The sequence below is a fragment of the Callionymus lyra genome, chromosome 8, assembly GCF_982586985.1.
Source record: "Callionymus lyra chromosome 8, fCalLyr1.hap1.1, whole genome shotgun sequence".
In the NCBI taxonomy this organism is placed as follows: domain Eukaryota; kingdom Metazoa; phylum Chordata; class Actinopteri; order Syngnathiformes; family Callionymidae; genus Callionymus; species Callionymus lyra.
Window position 1 is genome coordinate 2457280 of NC_141825.1, and position 12188 is coordinate 2469467.

Below are 12188 nucleotides of genomic sequence, written 5' to 3' on the forward strand. Positions count from 1 at the left end.
ATAAATATATTTTAACCATCACAGACCTGTTTATTAAGTGGGTGGTTGCAAAACCTTTAAAAATAAAGTCTGCATGAGAGGTTTCTGCAGCACTGATTTCCTGCTTTTACATGTTTGGGATGGGAGAAAAATAATTTCTGACCATGGCCGGGAATTTGTAAATATGGTAAGAGATGCATTGAACAAACACCCACTTCTAGCATGCTAACACATGAACTTGCACACATTTCTTTCAACAGCTGAATGAGAACATTTTCAAGGCCCTTAATATTAAGCACGCTGTCTCCAGTGCTTACCATCCAAAGACCAATGGCCAAGTAAATACTGCAGTCTCCTCTGATACATTCCATGTTTAATACATAAAAACACAGGTGCCATGTACAGCAGGTCACGTAGAGAGATATGTAGATCTCTAGGTTAAGTCCTAAGGTGTTTACTGAACTGATGCTTATTAACCTATTAACCTATATTTATATTCTTGGAAAATATTTAATTTAACCACGTGTATGTCAGTATTACATTTTTCATTTGTGTTTTACAGGACGAGTGTACAAATCAAAATATTAAACGTGCCCTCAGGAAATATGTAAACCAGGAACATAATGACTGGGATGTGGACCTGGAGGCTGTTATTCACGGAATTAATACTTCCAAGTAGGTTTGGCATTGAGGATTTCTAGGAGGATAATAAGGTCTCAAATTAAGTCAAATTACATACATGTGACATTGTTTCTGGGAATTATTATGTTTTAGAGGTTCACCGGAATCCCCGTCTCCCAGAGGTCATGAAAGCATGTCCTCTGGGAGACAAGTTTGAGGTGGATGATCCAGAAGAGGACCTGGACAAGACGATAGCAGACAGCAGGGCATTAAATGAAACGGTTAGTAGCTAATACTTAGTCTAGTAAATGTAAGTAAAATACTTTACTTCAATTACAGTTGTTCTGTTAAGGTCACCAGCGACATAGAGAGGGCTCAAAAGCTACAGCAGAAGGGCTTCTCTAAAAGACAGGGCAAGAGGGTCAGGCAGGTGACAGCTGACCCTGGCGAGGATGTTCTGATATCTGCAAACCCGTATTTAGAATAATTGATGTAGTTACTCTAACAGGCCACTAGATGGTAGTACTGTATATATATATATATATATATATATATATATATATATATATATATATAAAAACACTTAAAGCACTGAAAATGAATGAACTACGAGTGTTGATAAAAACTATTTTGTACATCATCAAATACTACTTTAGAAACAACTAAATACCAATGAAGCTAATTATTGGATACATTATTTTCAAACAAATTACTTGTTTCTATCGCACAGTTAGTCAAAGTTTATATTTAGATTCAATTATTCTCTGTTCAAACATTTATCTATGATCCGTTTAATAATAGCGATTTGAATAAAATACTAATGAAGTAAACAAAGGTCGGATCTTCGTCACGTGATTACTTCATTACAGCACCTAAATATGTTTTAAATCATTGTTGGATTAATTTGACTCTCCATGGTAAAACTTTCAAAACGCTTTCTAGCAAATCCCGCGCATGCGCAGCCGCGATACTGTAGGCTGAAAGAGATTTGTCTCTGTGAGAGAACCGTGGTGACGTCATCAAGTTTGCGCCGTCACCGCACATGCGCATCCGGGATACTGTATGCTGCCCCAATCCTGTACTGACAACATATGGCAGGGGTAGGCAACCCGGTATAGGTACAATTTTGTTACCCAATACAATTTCGGTTCCCCCACTTCCTATGTAATGACATCACACACTGCATATGTGAACGTCTCTTTAAAATATTTTTTATGGGTTAAAGAAACGTCAACAGAACGTTTACATGATACTTTTACCACACATTAAACATTTATATTGACAAAAAGACATTCTTCGTCAACCTAATCACTTTCCATTCTTTCATTTTGTGGTCTGACGATACATGTGATTTTGACACATGTGACTCTGACACTGTTAGATTAAAATTATTATATACGTATACGCCATACTTAAATAAATGCTAAAAGATAATCAAAATAAAAAGTATAAATCACTCGCTTGATCTAAGAGCGGGAACGTTTGACTACACATTCACAATCAACATTCCACTCAGACTGATTCACACTGGATTCTCTCCGTTCTTTCATTTCCTGGTCTGACGATACATGTGACTTTGACAACAACGGAAGTGCCCGCGCTACATGTGATGAAGCTGCTGATTGGCTGAAGCTTTTTAACTAATAATAATGCACAACTGTACAATGTAATACAAACATTTGAGTTCTGAAATAATTAGTTGTAGTATAATCTTCTTAGATTTCAGTTTTACCCACACATTTGCACCCATCACATTGCTTGTAGCAACTGAATCCACTAACATGTCCAAACTGAAGTTTTTCTGACATTTCACTGTCTTTTACAATAAATGCAAATTCATTACCGTGTTCTTCACTCTTTTCATTCATTGTCTCTTTATAGGCAAATTCTAAAAAGTGATCTTTCCCATTACACTTGCGACAGGTTTTTCCACGTGCTGTGCATTTAGGGTCTTTTCCCATATGAACAGTGTATCCGCATCTGAAACATTTCTCGTCTCTATACTCTTCTCTGTTTCTTATTCTTCCTCTGGGTTTCTTGAATCCCCCTCCTTTTTGAGCAACTTGATTAGGTTTCTCTGCATCCTTCCAGACCTCAATGAAAGGTGGTAAGATTTTCTCATTTCCTCTCTTTAATTCGGCTTTTACTACCGAGTTGAACGTGAGTGACAGCTGGTACCCACGTGACCGCTGTTCGCTTCAAAAGATCCCGCTCTGCGCGCCTGTCAGTGACGTCATCGGTGCTGAATGTAGGACTTTTAAATGTTCGCTCCATTACTAATAAATCCTTTATTCTTAATGATCTTTTCACAAGAGTTAATTTGGATTTATTATGTCTTTCTGAGACCTGGCAGAGAGAGGAAGAGTTTATTCATCTGAACGAACTCTGTCCAGTAGGGAGCGCTGTCCTGGGGAAGCCTCACCTCTCTGGTCGTGGAGGAGGTCTTGCTACTGTTTTTAGGGAGAATTGTTCTTGCAAAGTGATTCAGACACAGGAATTCACTTCTTTTGAGTCTCAGATGATCTTGGTTGGTTCTACAAGACCTTTCTATTGTGTGTCAATCTACCGCCCGCCTGGTCCTGCGGCAGTGTTCTTGAAAGACTTTAGTGACTTCTTATCTTCCATTATTCAAATGGAATCTGTTCTTATTCTTGGAGACTTTAATCTTCATGTTGATGACATCACATCTTGTTCTGCTAAAGAACTTTTAACTTTAACAGAACCCTTTAATTTTGAGCAACATGTTTCTGAACCCACTCATCAAAAAGGCCACATTTTAGACTTAGTTTTTACTCTTGGCCTGGACATTTCTAATGTACAGTATCTGTACATGATGTCCATCTGAGTGATCATTCTCTTGTCTTGTTTAACCTGGACTTCATCCCTGAACCTAAGCCTTTGAAAGTTAGGTCTCAGAGACGTGTCATCTCAGCTGATACTGCAGACAGTTTTTCTGCTATGTTTGATGCTCTTTCCTTTGATGATTGCTTAGACGTGGACAGTTTGGTTCACTGTTTCACTACTCATTGTGTTGAAATACTGGATCAAGTGGCACCTGTTAAATCCAACTTGAAAATTCAGAAAAAACGGTGCCCTTGGTAAAATGAAGATCTCCTGAGTCTGAAGAGACTTTGTCGAAAGACTGAGCGTCTCTGGAAGTCCACTAAACTTGAGGTGCACAGACTTCACCTCAGGGATCTGATGTCTTCTTACAATGAGATGGTAGAAACTACTAGATCTGATTACATCAGAAAACTTGTAGCAGCAAATAAGAAAAACCCCAAAGTTTTGTTTGACACGATTAATTCTCTCGTGTCTCCTGCTCCTTAAATCACGCCTGTCTTCTGTGAAGCTGACAGCAATGCATTGTTGAGATTTTTCATTGACAAAATTAAATTGATCAAAGAGAAAATCTCTCCCCCGTTTGTTTGGAACCCCTACTGTCTCTGAGCCCCTCTCCTCCTCTTGGTCCTCCTTCACTGCTGTATCTTTGGGTGATATTTCAGCACTAGTGAACAAGATGAAACCCTCCTCTTGCTCAGATGACGTACTTCCTTGTAGGCTTTTTATCAAAGTATTTGATGTAATTGGCCCCTGGGTTACCAATATGGTGAACCTCTCCCTTTCCACAGGAGTTTTTCCCAATGCATTTAAACATGCCATTGTGGAGCCTCTGCTCAAAAAACCAGGCTTGGACCCAACTGACCTCAGTAATTTCAGGCCTATTTCTAAGCTCCCTTTCTTGTCCAAGATCTTGGAGAAGGTGGTGTCTGGGCAGCTGTCTTTGTTCCTGGATCAGAGTGACATCCATGAGAAGTTTCAGTCTGGCTTCCGTAAACATCACTCTACGGAGACGGCTTTATTGAACGTGTCCAGTGACATCATGATGTCGACTGACTCGGGTAAATCCACTGTTCTGGTTCTCTTGGATCTGTCCTCAGCCTTTGACACAGTTGATCACCAGATCCTGCTAAGTAGACTGAGGGATGAAGTGGGACTGCCTGGGTCTGTGTTAGAATGGTTCTCATCTTACCTTTCTGGGCGCAGTTTTAGTGTATCTGCCAATCAAATGAGGTCTGAATTGGCAGATCTGTTGTGTGGAGTCCCTCAAGGTTCTGTTCTGGGTCCTTTATTGTTTTTGCTGTACTTGATTCCCCTCGGTAAAATCATTCAGAGATTTCCTGATGTTTCTTATCACATTTTTGCTGATGACATCCAGCTCTACTGCTCTTTTGATCCAACTGAGCCCGAGAGGCTGAACAGCTTAGTCAATTGTTTGCTAGAAATCAAACAATGGCTGAGTGAAAACACTCTACAGCTAAATGTGGACAAAACTGAAACTCTGGTGATTGCTCATGATGATAAGGTTCCAAGGTTGAGTCAGTACTTGGGTGACTTAGGTCAGTCTGTCAAACTGAGCGTGAGAAACCTGGGTGTTGTATTTGATAAAGACATGTCTCTTGTTCAACACTGCAGAAAACTGACCAGAAACTGTTTCCTTCAACTGAGAAAAATCTCTAAACTTAGGAAAATGTTGTCGGAACATGATCTGGAGCTTGTAATCCATGCGTTTGTTTCTTCTCGTCTGGACTATTGTAACAGTTTGTTTTCATGTCTTAACAAGGAGGAGCTGTCTCGCCTGCAGTTGATTCAGAACTCTGCAGCGAGAATTCTAACCCGCTCAAGTAGAAGAACTCACATTTCTCTGATCCTTAAAACTCTTCACTGGCTTCCAGTTTCTTTCAGGATCAACTTTAAAATTCTGGTTCTTACTTTCAGAGCTATTCATGGTCAGGCTCCTCCTTACATCACTGATCTGATCCAGCCTTACACCCCAGCTCGGGCTCTGAGGTCTGTGGATCAGAATCTACTTATGGTTCCTCGCACACGGTTCAGGACCAGAGGAGAGAAATCTTTTCAGGCTGTTGCTCCTAAGCTTTGGAACGATCTTCCTCTTTCTTTGCGCTTGATGGAGTCTACTGACTCCTTTAAGAAACGTCTTAAGACGTTTCTATTTGTTCAGGCTTTTCCTTGATTTTCTGGAACTCCTGTTGTGTTATCAGTGTTATCTTGATCTTTAAATGATATACTTTATTGAATATTGTTTTGATTGTTTAAGCGCTTTGTGAACCTGGTCTGGAAAAGCGCTATACAAATAAAAATTACTTACTTACTTACTTACTTACTTCCTCTCTCCAGTCAAAGACATCGCTGCCAGCTGTTCCTTCACTCTTTCACATTGTGATGAAACTTCCAGGGTGTGAGCCAGAGTTAATCCATGTCCCTCCTCCAGTAGTTTCCGACGCACATATTCCGACGTGCATTTGCTCAGGATAGCGTCTCTTATCTGGTTGTCCATGTCCATTCAAAAATCACAGTCTCTGGCTGCTTGTCTCAGACGTGTAGAAAATTGTTGTGCAGTCTCGCCTTGTTTCTGAAACAACTTGTGGAATGTCTGGTGGGCAAATGCTGTGTTTAGCTGTGGCACAAAGTATCTTTTCAGCAGCTCTGTAGTCCGTCGCATCTCCGGTGTTCGGCAATGTCATGAACACATCCTGAACATCTGCGCCAGCAATGTGTTCATCGCTCTCCTCCTCTGCCTTGTAACATCCTCTGTATCCTCCGTGATGATTAATCCTTTCCTGTCGACATACAACTCAAACGACATAAGCCAACGTCTCCACCTGGGTCCGAGCGTAGCAGGATCCGTGTAGCAGGCAAATGGCTGAATCGTGGACTTCTCCATGCTAATCACTTGAGCCGCAAAGTTGTGTGCGACTCCTTTTAAAACTCCGTCATCCTCGTCGCCATTGTCGTGTGTTCACTATACTTTATTGTGTCACAGACGTACTGAATTCAATCAACCGGGTCCAATAAGTTTAAGGAGTTTTATTCCGAGTCCTCATGCATCCATCAAATGTGGCGGCACGAGCACGGATGGTGTTAGTGGCAATATCTAACAATTCATAATTTTAGTTGCCAGACAACACCACTCTGGGAAGTTTCGACCAGAGAACACTTAATTTAAGGTACACAGGTTCGTCTTGCTGGAAGAGGCAGAGACAGTTGTTTGGTCGTACAAATATCTTGTTTTATTCAATTTCAAAAAAGGCTATTTAATTAAAAAGGTTCTATTTAGAGTGTAAGACTCCCTATATGGCTGAGACCCACTGTGACAGATGTGTCCAGGGTAAAAGGGATCCTTGGAAAACAATACACTTTCAATAAATCACCCACGTGCAAACGTAATACAAAATGGGGACACCACCACCGGGACACCAACCCACCGTAGGTTCAGCACCTGAGTAGAGAGACTAAGAATTAGGAACTCGGTAATGAATAAATCAATAATCAAAATATCCCACAAACAATATATCAAATAAATTAGGAAAAAAACCTAATTAAACAAAAACAATGAACTGAAACAAAGTCACAATGGCAAAGGAAAATAAATGTAACACAAGATTATGAAATCAAAACGGAAAGAAACTAATTAAAGTCCCACACAGACTTCACACTAGCACCCCCCACAGTCGGCCTGAGTTCCGCAGTGCAAGTGGGGGATTAAACGATATATAGTTTCAGTGTCTTGGCTCGATTTGTGAGTAAGAAAATTAGAAAAGTGTGTTAAAATAGAACCAGTGCAGGCGGCATGGTCCTCCACCAGGCGGCGGGCTTGGGGGGGCTTGACTTGTGGGTAAGAAAAATCAGAAAAGTGGCCTAAAATAGAACCAGTCCAGGCGGCATGGTCGGCAACCAGGTGGGGGGCTTGATTTGTGGGTGAGAAAATGAGAAAAGTGTGTTACAATAGAACCATGCCAGGCGGCATGTTCCCCCACCAGGTGGTGGACTTGGAGGGGTTGATTTATTTTGGTAATAAAATGAGAAAAGTGTTACAATAGAACCATGCCAGGCGGCATGTTCCCCCACCAGGTGGTGGGCTTGAGGGGCTTGAATTGTGGGCAAGAAAATGAGAAAAGTGTGTTAAAATAGAACCAGGCCAGGCGACATAGTCCCCCACCAGGTAGCGGGCTTGGAGGGCTTGATTTGTGAGTAAGAAAATCAGAAAAGTGTATTAAAATAGAACTAGTGCAGGCAGCAAGGTCCCCCACCAGGTGGTGGACTTGGAGGGCTTGATTTCTTTGTGTAATACAATGTGAAAAGTTTGTTAAAATAGAACCAGTGCAGGTTGAATGTTCCCCCACCAGTTGGCAGGCTTGGGGTACTTGATCTGTTGGTAAGAAATGGAGAAAAGTACATTAAAATAGAACCAGACCAGGCGACATAGTCCCCCATCAGGTGGCGGGCTTGGGGGACTTGATTTGTGGGTAAGAAAATGAGAAAAGTGTGTTAAAATAGAAGCAGGCTTGGCGACATGTTCCCCAGCAGGTGGCGGGCTTGAAGGGCTTGAATTGTGGGCAAGAAACTCAAAAGAACCTTATTAATGTGGTTATCGTAGATGGATAGAGTCGTTAAATAGGATACAGGTGGGCGGGTGTGAGCAGAGCAATAGAACGATATGATTGTCAACCGCATTCCGTCTTTGCTCTCTCTGTTACTTGAACACTCATTTATTTCTGATCAATCATTCAGAATAATCAGATTCAGTCTTTTATTGCCATTGTAGCAAGTAAAACAAGATTATAAAAAATTAATTAAAAACAGGTGATACAAAATTAATAAATCTATTTCCTCACAGCCACAGACACTTTGCGCTCATGAGGTGTGGCCGCTGCGGCCGACAAGTACATACCGACAGCCTCAAGAGCAAAGACTACCTCTGTCTGGTCTTGTTCTGCGACTCGTGGATTTGTGTAGTAGAACAGTAATACATTGTAATAGAAAAAAAAAGAAAATTATGCTTAGCAGGCTGCAAGGGGATTGATTTCAGCAGTAATAGCTGACTACACCAGAAAGTATACTTGATCATGGATTCAGAGATAAGCTCTCCATGTTTCATTCATCCATTGTTTCATGGTGTTTCCCATCTTGTTTACCTCTTTATCTTGGACTTTAAAATACTTTTCATTATTATTTTATATCTATTCTTTCATTTAAAGAAAACAACAACAGATCAAATCCCTCATCCAAAAGGGTTAAAATAAACTCCTTGATAACAAAGGTTAAATATGTTATCTGTATTAATAGGCATAAGTGCCTGGAATAAATGAAATCAAAATCTTGAATAATAATATATAATAATAATGAAACATTATCTTGAAGCAATAATTATATTTATAATTATAATCTTACCTCAATAGATGAGTGACCCGCACCTTGTTCTGTCAAGTAACTGCAGAAGCATGAGCACAAAACGCTGTAATTCTGGGTTACTGAGTGTGATGTCAACATCCGGGCTTTGGAGGAAGTTGCGTCTGGAATACGGAAGTTGGAAGACAGCTAACGCTTTACACTACACAACTGGACTCAGTCATTATACAAGCCCACATCTACAATTGACAAGTATTGAAGTTGTTGTTTGGCATGTTCTTCCATGGCGCTTTTAAACAAACAAGTCCAATATCTAGTTTTATTCCTTTGGTGTGACGGGACTACATTTCGTGAACAGCGGAGGGATACAGTAATGACGTGACCTGATAGAAATCCGCTATACACATGTTTTGAGCTGATTCTAAGTCTGAGGTGTGAAAAAATAAAGCTTGAATACAGATTACACATTCTTCATTGTGACTGCCTTTTATTGAAGTTGTTGTATCAGAATGTCTTAAAAAGAGTAGCTCAAGTGTTCTATTGAGCGCAGCTGTTATGTGCCAATATAATAAAGAAATTGAATGTTTAAAAAAGAACTGGATCATGACTTTGTCAATGTTTGTTTTTACACCCTAAACCCTATCAGCGTGTGTGACGTCACCTATGCAGGATCGCGTTTAGTGTTGACAAATATCACATAGATCGCTCATAATCGCAGCCAAATAAAAAGAAAACACACAGTGTGTTGTTATCTAAGCTATTTATTGGGGCTGATAAACCAGAATTAACTCACATTAGTGACAAGTATGACAAGTACAGGAGAGGCTGCATATGTGCTGCCGTTGGGAAGTCCTGTGTGTTCGCCGCCCCCAAATCCCTATGGTGTGTCTCCTTCAGTCTGAAATTGCCATCGTAGAGAAAAGCTACTCCAACCGATAAGTAAAGGCAGACGGCTGGAGGCAGATTGGCGAAAAACAAAATATCCCAGGCAAGATTTTTTGTTCTATCAAATTAGTGTGTACATAAAACCTGAGTAATGTATATGATGAATGGTAGACGACAATGTTTTTATGATTGAACACATGTGACTCAATCTAGTGCTAAATATGCCGTGTTTTGGTATAGTGTGGGTTGCTACAATAATTGAGCCAGTTATGGACTGTGCGTCCATCTGGAAGTCCGTTGCCTCCTGCCAAACGGAGCAGAATAACAATGAATGCAGTTGCGGAGAAATCTGTGGACCTGATGGACAAAATTAACAACACATTGGACAAAATAAACACGACTGAAAAGGCTGAGAACTTGGAGATTGTTCAGCCCATCCAGTGGATACAGAGAAAGTATACTGAGGTGTCTGACCATCTGAGGCCTCGCTTAGAGAGGGCATTACATGGTTTTGTGTATGATTATTTGGATGAATACAACCTTTACAACACTGATAAGAAATGATGTAAGTTGTTCAATAAGGGTTTTTATTTTTAAAAAAGGAAGTATGTCTTTTTTATTATACTTGCCTTATACGAGCTAAAACATAAGTTGTATTGAGATGCCAACATCGAATAACAAATAAATAAAAATAATGAAAACATAAGTCTTTGAAGTAAGATAAGAAAATAAGTACAGGCTGTAGAGGGTTCATGAATTACGTGCCAAGATACATCACACTTTCTCTTTATCTCTTATCTCTTTGCGCTTGATGGATCTACTGACTCCTTTAAGAAACGTCTTAAGACGTTTTTATTTGTTCAGGCTTTTCCTTGATTTTCTGGAACTCCTCTTGTGTTATCAGTTTTATCTTGACCTTTAAAGTATATACTTTATTGAATATTGTTTTGATTGTTTAAGCGCTTTGTACCGGTGACGGACATGAAGTAACGGCATCGCTCATCCCTGATCTGTTTGGCCCTTGTTGTTGCATTGTTTGCCTGCGGCAGGGGTGCTTGTTGTAAGCAGGGTTTTGCCTCTATCTTCATTCAACAATACCAATGTCTAGTCCTTCCTTGTCCACAATGTCTGCCGTGTAGACATCACTGCCTTCAGTCCGTAGAAAGTTATGCAGAGCACAACAATCTTCTCCACTGTGTTAGTATTTTGGATGTTGATCGTGGTAAGCAAGACACGAAAGCGGTGGGCTATGATCCCAAATGCATTTTCCACAACCCTCCGAGCACGTTAAAGCCTGTAGTTGAAGATGCGCTTTTCTACAGTGAGTCTGCGGTTTGCGTACGGTTTCAACAAATACTCCGTCACTGGAAAGGCCTCATCAGCCACAATGCAGTACGGAGACAGTTGGTCATTTCCTGGGAGTGGTGCAGGGACGTTGGTGGTTTTGTTAAACAGGGCATGTCCGAGGGTGCATCCATGAAACACCCCACCATCAGAAATTCGACCATTACAAGCAACATCCACGTACAGAAACTTGTACGAGCTGTCAACCAGTGCTATCAACACAATGAAAAGGCGTGTTTGTAATTAATAAATAATACATCGATCCTGTTCCGTGTGGTGGGCGAATGTTTATGTGTTTTCCATCCAGAGCACCCAGGCAATTTGGGGAGTTCCACTGAGCCCCGAAACCACTTAATACGTGCTGCCACTCATTCACTGTGTCTGGGCACTGAAAAAAAGAAAAGTAAAGAAAGTGAAAACCTTATCTTTTCAGATTTCAGTATTATTTGTCTGATCAATATTCGTGGAGTTTATAATATATTTACACATTTGAAACGTTTTTTTAATCTCTGAACACCCCTGCCTTTTGAATGTATCTTTATATCTTATAGTTAAATATTAGAAACATCTACTTAAAGTGAGAGTTAGTGAGCATAACGTAATCAAATAAGTATCAATCATCTAGATTTAACAAACATTTAAAATAATCACTTGTTAACTGATCATTTTTCATATAATTAATTCATAATAAATAATCATTGCCTCTCTCTCGAATCCAAGTGTTTAGCTATACTTCAGTACAGGTCACGTCAATACTCACACTGGGAAAGACAAAACAATCTCTCGATGGTGCCAGCTAGTCAAGGACAAAAGACAGAGATCGGCGTAAATCAACTGATAAACAGATTCTCTCTATATGATCGAACTGCGGTAACTTTCCAGAACTAACATGGCCATCTTAGAAGTCAAGTGCTTAGAATTACTGACCAATCATACATGCTTAACTGGGATTAACTGTTTTCTGTTACAACTTAGACTCAGGAAGATATCATAGATCAAGATATCAACAGGCTAGATTCTTCTGCTTTTTCGTCAAATCGCAAGCAATATTGCATTTCTTAATCATTTTTCCCAGGGCTCTAGCTTCTCCACCAGCATCCACAGCAAGAGCAACACGAGGGACAGAAGTATCAGAGAGAGCATAGAGA